This window comes from Triticum urartu, chromosome 5A (genome assembly GCF_056163025.1).
Source record: "Triticum urartu cultivar PI428250 chromosome 5A, HENAU_Tu73, whole genome shotgun sequence".
In the NCBI taxonomy this organism is placed as follows: domain Eukaryota; kingdom Viridiplantae; phylum Streptophyta; class Magnoliopsida; order Poales; family Poaceae; genus Triticum; species Triticum urartu.
The window spans coordinates 122,924,689-122,943,889 of NC_141877.1; the positions used below are offsets into that span (position 1 = coordinate 122,924,689).

Below are 19,201 nucleotides of genomic sequence, written 5' to 3' on the forward strand. Positions count from 1 at the left end.
TATTAGACTAGGCTCATGAGATACAGTGCATTGCTAAGGAGTTGGAGCTCCTGAAGTGTGAGTTACCGGACAAGTTTGTCGCGGGTTGCATTATTGCAAAACTCCCTCCTAGTTGGAGGAACTTTGCTACTTCTCTCAAGCACATGAGACGTGAATTCTCTGTTGAGGATGTCATTGGTCATCTCAGTGTTGAGCAGAACTCGAGAGCAAAGGACTCACACGTGAAAGGGGCAGAGGGTTCTTCTAGCGCCAATGTGGTGCAGAAGAACTTCCACAAGTTCAAGGGAAAGAACTTTGTCCAGCGGAATACTACCTTTAAGAAGAAGGGTAAGAAGAAAGACAAAAAGAGAGATGGCTGCTTTACTTCTGGTTCAGATGAACATTGGGCAAACAAGTGCCCAAACAAGTACAAGAAGCCAGCACAGGACTCCAAGTCTGTGAATTTCACTCTGAGCAACAATGATGCGGCATCTGGGTATGGTAATCTGTTTACCATATTTTCAGTTTGTCAGTCCACCGATTGGTGGATTGACACTGGGGCCAAAATTCATGTGTGTGCTGATGTGTCTTTGTTTTCTTCCTACCAGGTCGCACGAGATTGTTCCATCCTGATGGGGAATGGCTCGCATGCTTCTGTTCATGGTGTTGGCACGGTAGATCTGAAGTTTACTTCAGGAAAGATCGTGCAACTAAAGAACGTGCATCATGTCCCCGCCATAAAGAAGAATCTCGTTAGTGGCTCCCTTCTATATAAAGAAGGGTTTAAGTTAGTATCTGAGTCTAACAAAGTAGTCGTATCTCGGTATGGACTATTTGTTAGAAAAGGATATGATTGTGGTGGTTTGTTCTTCCTTTCCCTGGAGGATTTCTGTAATAAAGTCGTGAACCAAATTCATTCTAATGTGAACGAATCTGAGGTTTGGCATTCATGTATTTCAGTTGTATGACGCAGCTAGGTAAGATGGATTTAATCCCGAGTTTCACTTTAGCCAAAGGCTCTAAGTGCCATGCGTGTGTGCAAGCTAAGCAACCTCGTAAGCCTCACAAGCCTGCGAAGGAGAGACACCTGGCACCTCTAGAGCTCATACATTCAGATCTTTGTGAGACGAATGGTGTGTTGACTAAAGGTGGAAAGAAATACTTCATGACTCTGATTGATGATTCCGCTAGATTCTGCTATGTGTATTTGTTAAATACTAAGGATGAGGCTCTACACTACTTTAAAGTCTATAAGGCTGAAGTTGAGAACCAACTTGAGAAGAAAATAAAACGAGTCCGGTCTGATCGTGGTGGAGAGTACTTTTCTAATGAGTTCGATTTATTCTGTGCGGAACATGGTATTATTCATGAGAGGACGCCTCCCTACTCACCCCAGTCAAACGGGGTTGCCGAACGGAAAAACCGTACTCTAACTGATTTGGTTAACGCCATGTTAGATACATCGGGTTTATCCAAGGCATGGTGGGGAGAGGCTGTATTGACATCTTGTCATGTCCTGAATAAAGTTCCCACAAAGGATAATGAGACTACTCCCTATGAGAAATGGGAAAAGAAAAGAACTACACTCTCTTACTTGCGCACTTGGGGCTGTTTGGCGAAAGTCAATGTGCCGATAATCAAAAGGCGCAAGTTGGGACCAAAGACCGTGGACTGTGTTTTTCTTGGCTATGCTAAGCATAGCGTTGGCTATAGATTTCTAGTGGTGAAATCTGAGGTAGACCAGAAGGTCGGTACAATTATAGAGTCTAGGGATGCTACATTCTTTGAGGATATTTTTCCCATGAGAGATATGCAAAGCAATTCTAGACTGGAATCTGATGAGACTCCTGAACCTGCTATTCCGATGGAATATTATGAACATAAAAGTGATAAGAGTTCCACGGAGGATGACGAGGAAGCTCTTGTTAGGAGCAAGAGACAGAGGACTGCAAAGTCCTTTGGTGATGATTTCCTCGTGTACCTCGTGGATGATGATACTCCCAGCTCCATTTCAGAAGCTTATGCATCTCCAGATGCTGACTACTGGAAGGATGCGGTCCGTAGTGAGATGGATTCCATCTTGGCTAACGGGACATGGGAGATCACTGATCGTCCTTATGGTTGTCGACCATTAGGATGTAAGTGGGTGTTCAAAAGGAAGCTTAGGCCCGATGGTACTGTTGAGAAGTACAAGGCTAGGCTTGTGGCCAAGGGTTATACCCAGAAAGAAGAAGAGGATTTCTTTGACACTTATTCACCTGTGGCTAGACTGACAACCATTCGAGTGTTACTCACTTTGGCTGCCTCGCATGGTCTTCTCGTTCATCAGATGGACGTTAAGACGGCTTTCCTTAACGGAGAGCTAGACGAGGAAATTTACATGCAACAGCCGGATGGCTTTGTAGTAAATGGTCAGGAAGGAAAGGTGTGTAAGCTAGTGTAATCTTTGTATGGCCTGAAACAAGCGCCTAAGCAATGGCATGAGAAGTTCAACACTACTCTGACATTTGTTGGCTTTGTTGTGAACGAAGCTGACAAATGTGTATACTATCGCTATGATGGGGGCGAAGGAGTTATACTGTGTCTGTATGTCGATGACATACTGATATTTGGGACCCACCTCAAGGTAATTGAGGAGGTCAAGTCCTTTCTATCTCACAACTTTGAGATGAAGGACCTGGGTGTGGCTGATGTTATCCCGAACATCAAGCTACTGAGAAATTCTGAGGGTGGAATTACACTTTTGCAATCCCACTATGTCGAGAAGATTTTGAGTCGTTTTGGATATTCGGACTGCAAACCTTCTGCAACACCATATGATCCTAGCGTGCGGATTCGAAAGTTCGAAGGCACGACTGTAGATCAATTGAGATATTCTCAAGTCGTTGGTTCACTGATGTACCTAGCATGTGCTACTCATCCTGGCATCTCATTTGCTGTGTGCAAACTGAGCCGGTTTGTTTCCAATCTGGGAGATGTGCATTGGCATGCTGTTGAGCAAGTGATGCGTTATTTGCAAGGTACTGCGAACTATGGAATTCACTATTCTGGGTACCCGACGGTACTTGAGGGGTATAGTGATTCGAATTGGATATCTGATGCTGATGAGATGAAAGCCACAAGTGGACATGTCTTCACACTTGGTGGTGGTGCTGTTTCCTGGAAGTCTTGCAAGCAGACGATCTTAACCAGATCGACTATGGAAGCAGAACTCACAGCATTAGACACATCATGCGCCGAAGCAGAATGGCTTCGAGAGCTTTTGATGGATTTGCCGGTGGTTGATAAACCAGTGCCGGCTGTCCTTATGAACTGTGACAATCAAATAGTGATTGCCAAGGCTAAGAGTTCAAAGGACAACATGAAATCCACAAAGCACATAATAAGAAGATTGAAATATGTCAGAAAATCAAGAAACTCCGGAGTAATAGCGTTGGATTACATCCAGACGGCTAAGAATCTGACAGACCCTTTTACGAAAGGGCTATCACGGATTGTGATAGAAAATGCATCGAGGGAGATGGGTATGAGACCCACGTAAGTTGCCATGGGGGTAACCCAACCTATGTGATCGGAGATCCCGTGAATTAGGACCTGGGAAAACAATCCAGCGGTCAACTGAGGAGAGTATCCTTAATTAACCCACTCCGTTGGAGATGCACAATACTCTCAATTCTGTAAGGCAGGCTGACTTTTGTCTTAATGTGTTCCAAAGCTTGTGTAAGCAAGATGCTAACCTACAGAGCATTCTTTGGAGGAACACACCTATGTGAGCCCGACTGCTGGTCACGGTCTATGAGATTGGGTAATCTCTATTAAGCTCATGAGAAGGTACGGAGTTTGACTAATAAGCTCCACCCGTGGGGTTTAGCCTTCGGCAGCCATGTATCAGCTGACAATAGGCGAAACTTCTGCACGCAAAACTAACAATTCAAGGCATAGTCCATTGTTTAGTTGTGAAGAAGTCTAATCCTGTTGCTCTAGGTGGAAGTTCAACTTAACAGTCTCCATTGAAAATTCTGGTATATCAAACATTGTTTGGAATAGTTGACAAACTTACGTGCCTCGAGATCTGGTGGGGGATTGTTGGATTATGGATGGGCTTAGGCCCATATAAGACACTAATCCCTGATTAATCTTGAGGCCCATGTATGAGATGGCAGGTGGTGGGAAGTTTAGTCCCACCTTGCTAGTTGAGGAGAGTTGATACCCCTTTATAAGGGAGGCTCTACCACTTGCCATTGGGAGCTTGGGAAGAGGAGTGGTACACGCGCGCTCCTCCTCCTCCGCCGCCACGCCTCGCCTCGTCACGATGCGCGCGCGCCGCGGGTTGCGGGTTGCGGTAATGAGCCAAGCCAAAGCTTAGTTTTGCCGCTCAGGAATGAATTAATTAATCAGGGATTAATTAACGAGTCGCTAAAATATGGGCCACTGTCCAAGACATTGGACGGTGGGCTGACTTGCGTTGCCGCGATTCGTCGACTCCCTTGCCGGGGGTGCGACCCTTGTCGGGACCCGCGTATTCGTCGACTCCCTTGCCGGGAGTGCGACCCTTGCCGGGAACAACGACTCCCTTACCAGGAGTGGGCCGACTTGGTCGTGGGCCTTGGCAAGGCCCATGACTTTCTTCCTTACGGACTATATAAGAAGGCTCTGGCCAGTGAAGTAACCTAGTTCGGTTCACTCACTCCCTCTCGTGCGACCTAGCCATCATCTACTGTTCCTCACTCTGTGCTGCCTCTGGCGATCCCATCCCGACGACCGCGTGCACGGCTGGTCGGGAGAGCAGGTGCCTCCGGAACCCTGTCGTTCGAGATCCTGCCCGGGAGAACGGCAATAAGGTTTTTGGGGAGCGTCTCGACGCGACTGCTCCTGATCCGTCCCCAACTCTATTTGCCTCTGCTTCCACTACCTCCTCTGCATCGACACCATGGCCGACGACGCCGCCGCTAAGAAGAAGGCTACGGACGACGCCGAGACTGCTGCTGCAGCCGCCGCATTGGCCTGGCCAACCGGAGGGTATGATCTGTTCATCCCTCGTTTACTCGTACTTATGCTAGCCGCATATGTGCTGCTCATAGAAGGTTCAATTCTATGTTCTGCACGTGCTAGTATGCTTAGGTATCGCTATGAGATGCATACCTTTTATGCCATGCTTACTGTTTACTCGTGGATAAGTCTAATCGGAAAAGTGTTAATATTTCCAACACATTGCGCCATATACGGGAATAATAACTGGGCCTATACGCTTGGGATTATGGATCACGAGGACTGCGGGCGGGTGGGATACCGAGACCACCTGTGCTCGTGCTCAGAAGATCATTTTCGGTCTTTTTATATACTAGTAGATGCTATTTCATATACTATCTGGCCTAATGTTATAGCATAGCACAGCAAGTACCCTGAACAGCATGAGATGATGACAAAAGAGTCTCTAACAATAGAATTTCAGCATAACATGGCTGTCCCATATAGCTAGGTTATGTCAATTTCAGATTCCTGGGTTATTCTGGAAGGAATTAAAAGATAAGACTCACAAATCACTTGACAGAATAATTCAGTTTTCTTTTCTAGATTTTGTTTCCATTTCCAGGTACATATGTTTGAAATGAGCTGGGCAAGTAGAATCCACGTTCTATTATTACATTGGAGTATCAGTGTATAACCTTTTTTGGCCATGATAGCATAAATTTAGATATATTAAAACTGAGCACCCTCCCAGCCCTCTCAGGCCATTGGCATTTCTGGCCGTTCGATTTCATGTGCTAAACGTTTCTGGCCGTTAGATCTTCTGTCAACATGATTTTTTTCGTGAGGTAGGCTGGCTGTCCTAAAGGGCAGCTATTCCCGTAGCTTTTTTGGCCCACTGTGGTTAACTGGGCTGATATTTGGTTTTTTGTCCCATATCTTCGCCTCGACACGTGATGCCAATCTATCTGCCTCGACTCCTCGTCGCCCCACCTCAAAAAGAAAAGAAAAAAAAACTCCTCCTCTCCCCGACCTCTTCTCTTCTGTCCGCCTGCAGGACTTGCGCCCGCACGCGCTTGACCGCCGGCGGGTGAAGGAGTCGGGGCCGGATCCGGCGGCTTGTCGCCGCGCTTATGGATCCAGACCGCATCCATCGCGACTGGGTGGTGCCTGCGGCCCCATCTTGATTCCCGCCGTGTCACTAACCCAGGCCTCCGGCCTCGACCTTAATTCCTTCCTGTTCCTCCCTATCAAGCAGGTCGTCGCCTCCTGTGGCATCGTCTATCATATCTAGCCATATCGTCCGCCGGGCGGTGCCACCAGATTAAGCGTCCACATGTGCGGTGTGATTGCCGTCCTAGATGGCTTCCGCACATCCATGCCTTGCCTACAGGTACAGCCAGCCTTTCCCCATTCGCAATATGCCTAGGCTAGAGATGGAGGCCTTTCCCATGCGAGAATCACCAAAGACATGGCTATGGTTATGGTAGATACACTGGATTTAATATGTGAGTTCCATAGTATACATATTTTTTCTACTTGTCCTAGGAATTCCAAATAAATTTAGAATTCTCTTATTTATTATATGTATGGTTTAATTGCTTTTCGAAGTGCACATTGTATGTTGGTGATGCGTTTTTAATTGAATTCTTTCTCTTTTAGACTTTTACTGGATTGAGCAGAACAAAAAAGAATAGACGTTTTTGTTTAGTTTATTTATAAAAGAGAAAGGAACTTGGAAGGCGATTCAGTTTTGTCATAGGAATTGATGCTAAGTATCTTGTGCATTTAACTTTGAGGGGAAACTGCACCCATACAAATTCAAGAATCAATTATCTAACCAGGTTTACTAAACATATATGCATTTCTCTTATTTATTTTGCATATTCATTACTATTTTGTGATTTGGTTGTGATAACCAACGGGAGGAAGAAGATCGCCTCCAGCATTCTGAGACCTCAAGGCAACTCAAGAGCAGATCGCCAATGGAAGCTACACCATCCTGCTCCAGCCGGATTTGGAGGCCGGCGCACCATGATTCACCAAGGGCACCGTCGTGAGGTTCGCCGTCTATTTGCCGGCCGTCTTGTGTCCGTTTGCTGGTTGCCATGGGGACGACAGTGTCGGCATTTTGGTGGTGCTTATTGTTGGCAGGTTCGTGCAGCACACTGGAGGTTCGGGAGCGCGTGATGACCATCATGTCCAAGATACTGCAGCTCGAGGACACCATAGCCGTCCAGAGCAATGATATCTTGGATTGAAATCTGTAAGTGGAGGATACATTGTAACCTGTCAAATAATGTGTACATGTTGAGGGAGTAATAATAGCAGAATGTTGACATGTCTGTGTTTGGGATTGTAGGCAGAAGGCCACGATAGGAAACCGGTTAACTCCGTGGAAGGTACAATACTGCCGATTTCATTTCTGAATGTTGCGTTGCACGGTCACAATATCTTAGAAAAAAATCTTCGGCAATGCTTATCTGTAGCTGAAAATCCTCTTCTGGTTATGCAGTACATCCTCTCCTCCTCTGATGTTGATGTGAAATCTCCTTCTGCAAGGTAACTAGACAATCAATTCCTACAAATTTGCAAGCTTTGTTTCTCTCAAGTCTTCCACTCCACCCCAGACAATATTTCATTGAATCTGTGAATTTTCTCCTGAACTGATAGATGCAGTTGCAGGTCAAAACATTGTGATATGAGGTAATGGAAATATTTATGGAGGAAATTTACTTTTAAACATCGTATAGGTTATCTTTATCTAAATCATGTGGTCCTTTTTCAGTTATGAGTTGCAGTAGTACTACATGAAGATTATAAATTAGGTACGATTGTTTTTGCTTTCTAATTCATGAGTACAAGCGTACAAAATCAGTATCTATTTTCACCATGTCATGGCACGGCAACCGTGGGGCGAATATGATTGAACCTTATAAGCTGGCCTTAAGAACATAAACACTGGTTCCATTTTATTTTCCCGAACCTCATAAATACTCATTTTGCTTATAACAGTTCCGAGGTATGACACAAAGATTAAGCAGAAAGCAATGCTTGCTACAGATTTCTGTAACTGTCTTACTTTAGAACGTCTAGCCCTTTGTATATATTTCCTAGAGATAAAAAAACCTAATCGCTCTAGCTGGGCTTAAATTTAGGACATTCTTTTTGGTTGTTGAATAAGGTTTCACAACAGTGGTAGAGATAGTTTGAACTTGCAATAGCTCTGTGTCAGATGAAAAACAACAACACAAGAAGCGAGCATGTCAATCATGGGTATTGTTATTGTTCAACTTTTCCAATAGCGTTGCAGAAAACATGGTTGTTGCCAATTGAACGAATGTTATGTTTTCAAAGAGAATTCAAGTTCGTCTTTTATGTATTTATATGTGCTGATGCAATAAAATTTGATTGAATCTTCTTTGAAATTTATTTCAGTACTAATGCATAACTAAGTAATGATATCTAGCTTGATCAGCTCAACTACGATGCACTGGATACACGCTAGGTATACTGACATCTTACGCATATCTTCGCTTTTATTTCAGTTATCACTTTTGGTGTAGAACTCTTTGTCTTCCATTTTATACATGATGTTATTTTGCTATATCAGTTATGTTGTCCTAACCGGATAGTTATCTTTTTTGTAAACGACACAGGTGGTTGCTGATTGGTTGACATTTTAATTTGGACCTTACTTAATTCGTACAAGTGTAGTGACACCATTTTCCATGTTGGTTTGTTTTGGCAAGCATTTTCATGTATAAAATGGAATTGTCAGTTTGCCACTTTATTACATATAGCTTTCAGCCTGATTGATCTTTAACAAAACACCAAACAAAAAGGAAAAGTATGATTACCGCATATCCCTGCTACTGCTTGTATGGTAGTATTTAGTATATATCATTATTTGATATTGCAACTAATTTAATTCTTGTTAGGTTGTTTGTCCTATGAATGTGATGCCCTCCACAAGAAACAGCCAGCTGCATTAGGCAGACATAAATCTTCTTTGTTTCGGAACATGGTGGCCTTTTGGTAGAGGCATGTGAAGATTCCATTTACTCATGATGTATACAATCTACTCCATCCGTTCCTAAATATAAGTTTTTTAAGAAATATTAATGTAAACTACATACGAATGTATATAGAAATAGTTTAGAGCGTAGATTCACACATTTTGCTCCATATGTAGTCCATATTGGAATCTCTAAAAAGGGCTAATATTTATAAACAGAGGGAGTATTTCTTATTGCCTATTATTTGTACTGATTAGTTGTATTTACTATCTATATTGTTCTGTATGTTGTTATACCAAGCCAATTTGTATATGTGACCTTGCCTTTACCGAGTATATATATGAGATTTTCTTGGATTGCCGACTAATGTATGTTTATGTGTAAATTCAGTATATTTTGTGTGGTCATTTATTATCAAAATACCTATCATTTCATTGTAGAAATAGATAGGCGCAACAACTAATGCATGGTTATGTTTAGGTAAATTCAATATATTTCATGTGGTCATTTATTTATCAACTACCTTTCATTTCATTGTAGAAATAGACGGGCGCAGCAACGCGCGTCATCAATGATCTAGTGTACTATTCATATTCAGTTCGGTATGTATTACTTTCAATAAGTCATTAGCTCGCTCCATTGTTCTGAAAAACGGAGTTTTAGTCATCTTGCCCATGAGGCATGGTTCGCAAGTATCAGATGATTCATAATTAAGTGATTACTAAAGTCCATTTCCATGGAGTTTCTTCATATGCTTTACACCAATATGACAAAAACGGCAGTGCCACAAGTATGTTGCACTATCATTATCAACTTTGCATCTTTTGGCATTAATATTATAAATATGTGTATTACTACGATCGAGATTCAATAAACAATTTATATTGAGTGTATGACCATAGAAGGTTTTATTCATGTAAACAAAATAATAATTATTCTTTGACTTAAATGAATAACCGTATTGCAATAATCACGATTCAATCATATTCATGCTCAACGCAAACACCAAGTAACATTTATTTTAGGTTCAACACTAATCCCGAAAGTAAAGGAAGTATGGATGATGATCTTATCAACCTTGGAAACACTAGTAAAGTACACATCAATAACATGTATATCAAATATACCTTTGTTCACTTTGTCATTCTTCTTATCCGCCGAGTTTTTGGGGTAGGTCCGCTTCCAATGACCATTTCCCATGCAGTAGTAGCACATAGTTTCAGGTTTGGGTCTAGCTTTGGGCTTCTTCATGGGAGTGGCAACTTTCTTGCCATTCTTCTTGAAGTTCCCTTTCTTTCCCTTGACGTTTTTCTTGAAACTAGTGGTCTTGTTAACTATTAACACTTGATCTATTTCTTGATTTCTACCTTCGCCGATTTCAACATCGCGAAGAGCTTGGGAATCGTTTTCGTCATCCCTTGCATATTATAGTTCATCACGAAGTTTTAGTAACTTGGTGATAGTGACTAGAGAACTCTGTCAATCACTATCTTATCTAAAAGATTAACTCCCACTTGATTCAAACGATTTTAGTACCCAGACATTCTGAGCACATGACCACTAGCTAAGCTATTCTCCTCCATCTTATAGGCAAAGTACTTGCCAGAGGTCTCATACCTCTTAACACGGGCATGTGTCTGAAATACCAATTTCAACTCTTGGAACATCTCATATGCTCTGTGGCGTTCAAAACGTTTTTGAAGTCCCGATTCTAAGCCGTAAAGCATGGTTCACTAAACAATCAAGTACTCATCATACCGAGCTTGCCAAACGTTCATAACGTCTGCATCCGCTCTTGCAATAGGTTTGTCACCTAGCGGTGCATCAAGGACATAATTCTTCTGTTCAGCAATGAGGATAATCCTCAGATCACGGACCCAGTTCGCATCATTGCTACTATCATCTTTCAACTTTTCTCTAGGAATATATGAAAAATATATAGGAGCTATATCGCAAGCTAATGATCTATAACATAGATATGCAAATACTATCAGGAGTAAGTTCATGATAAATTAAGTTCAATTAATCATATTACTTAAGAACACCCACTTAGATTGACATCTCGTCTAAATGATACGTGATCCAAATCAACTAAACCATGTCCGATCATCACGTGAGATGGAGTAGTCTTCAATGGTGAACATCTCTATGTTGATCATATCTACTATATGATTCACGTTCGACCTTTCGGTCTCCAGTGTTCCGAGGCCATGTATGTACATGCTAGGCGTGTCTAGTTTAACCCGAGTATTCCGCATGTGCAAAACTATCTTGCACCCATTGTATGTGAACGTAGAGCTTATCACACCCGATCATCATGTGGTGTCTCTGCACGACGAACTGTCGCAACGGTGCATACTCAGGGAGAACACTTATACCTTGAAATTTAGTGAGGGATCATATTATAATGCTACCGTTGTATTAAGCAAAATAAGATGCGTAAAAGATAAACATCACATGCAATCAAAATATGTGACATGATATGGCCATCATCATCTTGTGCCTTTCATCTCCATCTCCAAAACACCGTCATGATTTCCATCATCACCAGCTTGACGCCTTGATATCCATCGTACTATAGTTGTCGTCTCGCCAACTATTGGTTCTCCAACTATCGCTAATGCATAGTGATAAAGTAAAGCAATTACTTGGTGTTTGCATTTCATACAATAAAGCGACAACCATATGGCTCCCGCTAGTTGCCAATAACTTTTACAAAACATGAGCATCTCATACAATAATGTATATCACATCATGTCTTGACCATATCACATCACAACATGCCCTGCAAAAATAAGTTAGACGTCCTCTACTTTGTTGTTGCAAGTTTTACATGGCTGCTACGGGCTTCTAGCAAGAACCATTCTTACCTACGCATCAAAACCACAACGGTGATTTATCAAGTTTGCTGTTTTAACCTTCAACAAGGACCGTCCGCAGTTAAATTCGATTCAACTAAAGTTGGAGAAACAGACACCCGCCAGGCACCTTTTTGCAAAACTAGTTGCTTGTCTGTCAGTGGAGCCGGTCTCATGAATGTGGTCATGTAAGGTTGGTCCGGGCCACTTCATCCAACAATACTGCTGAATCAAAATAAGACATTGGTGGTAAGCAGTATGACGATCACCGCCCACAACTCTTTGTGTTCTATTCATGCATATCATCTACGCATAGACCTGGCTCGGATGCCATTGTTGGGGAACGTAGCATGCAATTTCCAAAAATATTCCTACGATCACGCAAGATCTATCTAGGAGATGCATAGCAACAAGAGGGGAAGAGTGTCCATGTACCCTCGTAGACCGAAAGCGGAAGCGTTAGTTTAACACGGTTGATGTAGTCGAACGTCTTCTCGATTCAACCAATCAAGTACCAAACATACGACACCTCCAAGTTCTGCACACGTTCAGCTCGATGACGTCCCTCGAACTCTTGATCCAGCAAAGTGTCGAGGGAGAGTTTCGTCAGCACGACGGCATGGTGATGGTGATGGTGAAGTGATCCGCAGGGTTTCACCTAAGCACCATGACAATGTGACCGGAGGAGTAAACGGTGGCGGGGTGTAACATCCCAAATTCTTCAATTTGGAATGTTATGCATTAGATCATCTTTGCATATCATATTTTAATGCATTTTGGTTTGATCCTAGAAATTCTACGCAACTCAAGGACCTACGGAGAGAGTTGGGGATTTCGTTATTTCCATATTTGAGTTTTCTCAAATTTTGAAAAGAGGATCGTTTGATTTTAATTATTTTCTCTTCGAATATTTCTTTTATAAAAATAAAAGAGAGTGGATAAAATGACTTCCTCAAAATAAATAAATATTGGAGATTTAATATTGAAATCAAATAAGAATTTTATTCCGAGTTTTATCGCTATTTTATTGAATTAGGAAAAATATGCGTTTTTTCGAAATTGCATTAGAGTCCCAAATAAATGTCCACCCTGTCCGGTAGATTTTAGAGGACGGAGAAAATTTATTTCAGGATTTTTGGAGCCCGTTTAGTATTTCTTTTCTTCGTTTTTCTGCGCGGATTTATTTTAAAAAAAGAGGTCGAACCAACTTGGGCCGCCGTGGGCGACCCGGACTGCGCCTCGCCCCAGGCTTTATAAGCCCGCGACCCCGCCAGCCCCAGCCCACCCCAGCCACCGCCGAACCCTAGCCGCGCCTCGAGCCCCACGCCGCCACCGCCGAAGTTGACCGCCGCCGCTGTTTTTTTTCTTCTTCGGTTTATTTCGGTAAACCCTAGATCTAGATCCTTTTTTTAAATTTTTCGGTTTATTTTTTTGATCGGTTTTCCGTCGGTTTATTTATTTAGCGAACACCCGTTCGTTCGTTCCTTTTAACGAACGATTTTCACCGTTTAGCCGCAGACAGCGAACGTTCGTTCGTTAGCCTGTTTGTCAGCTTTTCTTTTTCTCAGATTTTTCGCGATTATTTTCGATCGCAATTTCTAATCTGATTTTCGTTTTAGTTTATCTTTTCGCTTGTTTATCGGAATCAGGCGATTCAAGCGCCTAGAGTTTCGTCTCGAAGCCCTCTTTCTATTTAATCATGTTAAACAAGTTTTTGCTACTGTAAAATTTGACTTTAGTCCAGATTAGTAATCGAAGCTTGTTTCTTTCACAATTTGAGTTTTGTTGCTTCGTTCGATTTGATTCTTTTTGCAAACCGGAGTTCTTAAGTTGAACTTTCTGGTTAGATCTTCTTATTTGAGTTTTACCTGTGCATTTTTGTTTGATTCCTTATTGTATGTTTGTTTGTTTACGATAGAGTACCCGGAGTGCGAAGCATGCTACTACGAGTCTCTAGGTTTCACGGATCATCAGCAAGGCAAGTAACACTTTGATCATACCTCTTTACTACCCAGTTTTATTGCATTAGATCAATCCTCAAACAATTACATGATTAGGATCTGATTAATATGTGGGTTTTGGGAAGTAGATGAGGTAGTACCTACTGTCCTGTTTATTACCAAACCTTTGGGAGTTACTTCTATGTTGCTTATATTACTATGCTATGCTCGTAGACGTGGTTTGGGTTTGAGTGTATTCATGACAGATGTGAGTATTGTCAATTAATGGTTAACTTAAGGTGACAACTTTAATACACATCTGGGTGGACTGAGGCACCTGGGGAACCCAGTGTTGCCTGTATTTTTGGAAATCCCGGGGTACCGTGTGATTCTTCCTATGGACTGCCACCCAGGCTCAAAGGGATCATAAGATTATTCATGCTAGAAACTTCCGTGTGCAGCCACATGCCATTATGGGCTCTGGCATAATTGAGTAAGTTGTGGGAAAATTTTCCATGATGGGCTAGCAGATGTAGGGGATTGTAGGTGTACAGGCCTATCTATCGGTTAAGGGGACCTCTTCGGAAACACTGTGTCTCGGTCATCCGTTTCTCAAACATTATGTAGTGCGAGAAATCCAACGGAGGAGATCGAGTCTTGTGGGGAAAAGTGCACAAACCTCTGCAGAGTGTACAAACAATCATGGTTAGCGGTGTCCCCGGTTATGGACATCTTGAGTATCTAGTTCTTGGATTATCATGTGGATCTCATCACTCTTAATGTAATTTGATTGGGTTTAATGATGATGCTTAATTAGGATTGAGTTGGGTGAACCTTCTCAATGTTTAACAACCACCATGATAGTTAAATAAAATTTATTCCTTTGTTGTAGGGAAAAATTGGCTTTTCGCAAAACATATTAACCATACAGCCCCCACCAGCCATATATACATGTAGTGATAGCATTATTCTGTTCATTACTCTCTTGTGTTACATTGCCAGCATATTCCATGTGCTGACCCGTTTCGGGCTGCAACGTATCATGTTGTAGACTTTTCAGATGACGAGTAAGGAGCCATAGGTCGTTGTCTTTCACTCAGTGATGCCGTTGGAGTTGATGGACTCACTTTATCTTCCAAGCCTTCCGCTGTTATCATATTAGATGGCCTTAAGCCATATTTATTGTAATAAGTTCTCTTTTGAGACATTCGATGTAATAAGTGTGTGATTGCTACTCTTTTATAAATTCTCAAGTACTGTGCGTGTCAGCATTACCGATCCAGGGATGACACTGATGCACGGAGATCAGACTGTTTGAGGTCTGGTTGCTACACGGGGGTGGGGGGGTGGGGGGCACCGCACACGGCTAAGAAAAGTTGATGTGTGGTCTAGCGGTGCCCTCCCCCCCCCCACATATATATATATATATATATATATATATATATATATATATATATATATATATAGACGGTCTATTCTGCTAATATTAGCAGAATAACTATTCTGCACACCACTTCGGCACTGCACGCTCAACAGAAGGCACTGCATCATTTTGACGACGAGCACTGCAATAGAGACTAGTGAACTTCTCGTCGGAAAAAACTGCACGCGTTATTTTTTCGGTACTGTTTTCGCTCTAATTTTTTAACCGTTTATCGGAATGAGGCGTGTAATATATCATTGAAAAGCTATGGATTAGGCGCAACTTCGACATGTTGAACACTTTTCGAGATTCCACACGGTTTAAGAGCAGTTTTGAAAATAGTGCGGCGGATGACGAGTGGCAGCGAGCGTTTTTTCGTGTTTTTTTCTAAACCGCTTGTTGGAATGAAGCAATTGATACGCCATTGGATAGATATCGTCGAGGCGCATCTTTTTCATATATAAATCTTTCTCTAATTCATTACGGTTTAAGAGCAGTTTCAAATTTACTAAATCGCGGAATTCTGTTTTTCAATTTTTTTGAAATTTTCGGTACTGTTTTTGCTCCAGTTTTCTAACCGTTTGTCGGAATGAGACATATGATACGCCGTTGGAAAGCTACGGACAAGGCGCAACTTTCATATGTTGAAATGGTTTTGAGATTCCTTACGGATTTTAGTTAATTTTGAAAATCGTGCGGCCGACTTCGAGAGGCAGCGACTGTTTTTTCGCAAAATTTTTATGAACGGCTGGTCAGAATAATTTAAATCATATGCTGTTGGAAAGATATCGACGAGATGCAACCTTTTCATGTAGAACACTCTCTCTAATACCTTACGGTTTAAGAGCAGTTTTGATTTTACCGAAAAGCGGACACTCTGTTCTTCGCGAGACCAAAATCGTCATATTTACTGCATCGGACAGAAGAACGCACTGCTTCAGACGAAATACCGCACTTCATTAGATGGTCAAGGGCACTGCATGGTTTCTTTTTGTTTAGACGTATTTTTTCTCGGACGAGGAAAGAAGAACGCACTGCTTGAGACGGAATACCGTACGTCATTAGATGGGCAAGTGCACTGCATGGTTTTTTTTGTGGGACGTAAATTTTTCCAAACATGGTGGAGTGCACTTCGTGTCGAGCGCTGGTACTGCAGGGACGAGGTGAGTGCACTACATCAATTTTTCTTTTTCCAATATTCTTTCTACTACACACAACAACAGAGTGAGCGGCATTAAAAAAAATCAACTTTTCCAATTTGTTTTTGCACTCGGCAACATAGTGAACCACTGGGAGAGAGAAGATCATTGCGGCAATGAAACAAGTGAGCTGCACCTAAACAATTTTGTTGTTGTTTTCTTCAATGAATGTTGCCGAGAGAGCTGCGATCTGTACATATCTGGACTACGAGCCGGGGCGAACGAACTACAGTGATCCTCTTTTTAATCCATAGTACAAACACACACAAATTACAATGACGAGGAACTACTACAACAACAAAAAAGAACTCCACTTTTTTTGCACAAACCAAGCTGCACTGGAGTGGCACCAGGAACTGCAACACACCATGTAGAGCACCTCCTCTCTCACTCCAGCGATCTGCAAAGGACAGCGTGGCCAACCACACAGAGAGCGGCCGCTGGCACATCCACGGCACCGCACCAAGATCATAGGCGAACTGCAGACAAGCAAAATCTGAAGAAAAAGAAGGTCCCAAAGTGCAATAGAACGACGGTGACGCACCGCACCACAGCATGGGGAACCAAGCGAACTGCAAGCCGGCGGCGCCCTATCCTCAACTGAATGCCGGTGATGGGAGACAAGATTGAGATGCCCATGGCGGCACCTGCGGGCATAAGGGAGATGAAGTTGCAGCCCACCACCACCACACCCCCAGCGGTTGAAGTCCAGCGGGCCGCGCGTGGCATGGCACGCAGGCCTGGTTGCCCGGATCCAGGGGCACGCGATCAGGAGGGGCAGCATGAGACGGACGGCGATGGAGGATGGTGGTCGGGGTCAACACGAGATGCACTGAAACGCATGCACTCACCGAACGCACTGCACGCACGAGCGCCACCGAGCTGCACTGCCACCGAGCTGCACCACGAGCGCCACCGAACTGCAGAGAGTCCTCTCGCCCAGGAGCCACCGGAGGCATGAGCGACCTGGACCCATCAGCCGTCAAGTCCAGGATGGGGAGGAGGCCGAACGGGGGAGCTGCCCCGGCCGCAGCGGCGGGGGTCCAGGCGGGACGCAATGGAGGCGGATCCCACCGGATCCAGCACAGGGAGAGGTTGCTGTGGCGGGGCGATCGCCATGGATGGGGAGGAGGCAGTGGTGCTGGCCGGAGGGAGCGGACCGGAGGGGCTGGATTCGGCAGCGGGGCGTCGCGGATGTCCGGCGGGGCATGGATCCGACGCGGCGGGGTGGTGGGGCGGGGATCCGACGGCGCGGGGTTGGAAGGGGAGAAGGTCGAGGGTGGTGGAGCCGTGGCGCGGCGGGGCTCGCCGGGGTGGGCGCGATGGAGGAAGGTGGGGGCGAGGCGGGGGAAAGGTGGGAGAAGGTGAGGTGGTGCTCTGGCGGCGGCGACGCCGGTAGAAGGTGGAGGGAGGTGGGGGTTTGGATCGGGGGAAGAGGGAGATGGGTGTCGTGCGGGAGCTAGGGGTGGGCTTTGTTAGTGGCAGTGGGGTGGTTCGGTTCGTGGTGCGGTACGGAGAGAGGTGTTAGCAGAATAAGCGATTCGGTGTGCAGAATAAGACTCTTAAGGGTGTTATCATAATAAACCCACCCTATATATATATATAGGAGAGGGATTTTCTATCATAGCTTGATCCAGGAATAGCTATCAGAACCGTTGGTGTTGCCTCGTGATTCGAACTAAGTGCGTGGTCCGATTCTATATTCAGTCTCTTTGATGAATTATTGGAGGTGGGGTGGCAGGCCAAGTACTGACCACTTTATGCTTCACGGGCTGACAAAAGCCTGCGGCCTATGGTCCAAGTCCAAGCTTTCCTTTGTTTTGCTATCACGAGCGTGTCTATTCCAGATTCCACGCCTTAACAAAAAAACTTGTGCAGGTTCCGCTGCATATGACAACAAGTTACAGCCTCGTATTCTCGCACGTGACATATATGGACCACAGAGCGTAGGTTCGGTTCATTCGACGTGACGGGTCCAAACACATCATTCGAGCGAACCTACAACAGCGTTGTGCGGAACCTGGGATGTTTCCCATTTTCAGCTGTGTATGTGTGCAAAGCTGCTCAAGTGCTAGCTAGTACATGTACGTATCAAAAACTTCAGCAATGTCTATACGGCCTGTACATATGTATATGTTTCTAAATACCTGAGCGCTGGTTTGTAAGTACGCCTACCTATGGAAACGCACACGTACAGGTAGCTGTATGTAAAAAGAAAAAAACCGGTTCGTGGTGTGGTATGGGCGGCGGCCGGTTCAATCTTCGTGTTTACTGGGGCTTTAGATTTTCATCATCCGGTTCCACGGCAGTGATCGAGCGGTTAGCAGGTTGCCGGTTCCAACCTTTTGTTGGTCTTTCGGCCCTTCCCTTTACATAAAAAAACGGTTCGTGGGTTGCCGGTTCCATCGTCCCGTTGAATGGGGCTTCACATTTTCGTCCTCTGGTTCAGCGATGGCGGTCAAGCGGTCCACCCTTTTGTTGGTATTTCGATGGATCTCTTCAAAAAAAATGGTTGGTGGGTTGGCATGGTTGTCGCTCAGTTCCATCGTCCCATTGACCGGGACTTCACCTTGCGATCCTTCGGTTCCATGGTAGTGATCAAGCGGTTCAACCTTTTATTGGTCTTCACGTCAGCCCCTTTTCACATAAAAATGGTTCGCAGGGTGGTATGATGGGCGTCCGGTTCGGTCGTCCTATCGACGGGGCTTCAGGGTTTCAATGTCCGGTTCCAAGTACAATTTTGACGGTTCCGTGGAGGTGGGACATCATCCCTTCGCAAATTCTATTCCAGTTCCACGAGATGGAAAACACAAGC

The 19,201-nt window shown here is 44.0% G+C and overlaps 1 long non-coding RNA gene across 4 annotated transcripts; it reads left to right on the forward strand.

Moving 5' to 3' along the window:
• The first annotated feature begins 4,390 nt into the window (after positions 1 to 4,390).
• On the forward strand, positions 4,391 to 9,289 carry LOC147970536 (uncharacterized). Of its 4 annotated transcripts, none has more exons than XR_015604093.1 (4): positions 4,391 to 7,213; positions 7,310 to 7,349; positions 7,463 to 8,455; positions 8,889 to 9,289. It is a non-coding gene; the product is annotated as an uncharacterized LOC147970536 (long non-coding RNA). The 4 variants fall into 4 exon arrangements; XR_015604091.1 differs by having other exon boundaries at positions 4,391 to 7,008; positions 7,102 to 7,213; positions 7,463 to 9,289; XR_015604092.1 differs by having other exon boundaries at positions 4,391 to 7,008; positions 7,112 to 7,213; positions 7,463 to 9,289.
• Positions 9,290 to 19,201: the final 9,912 nt, after the last annotated feature.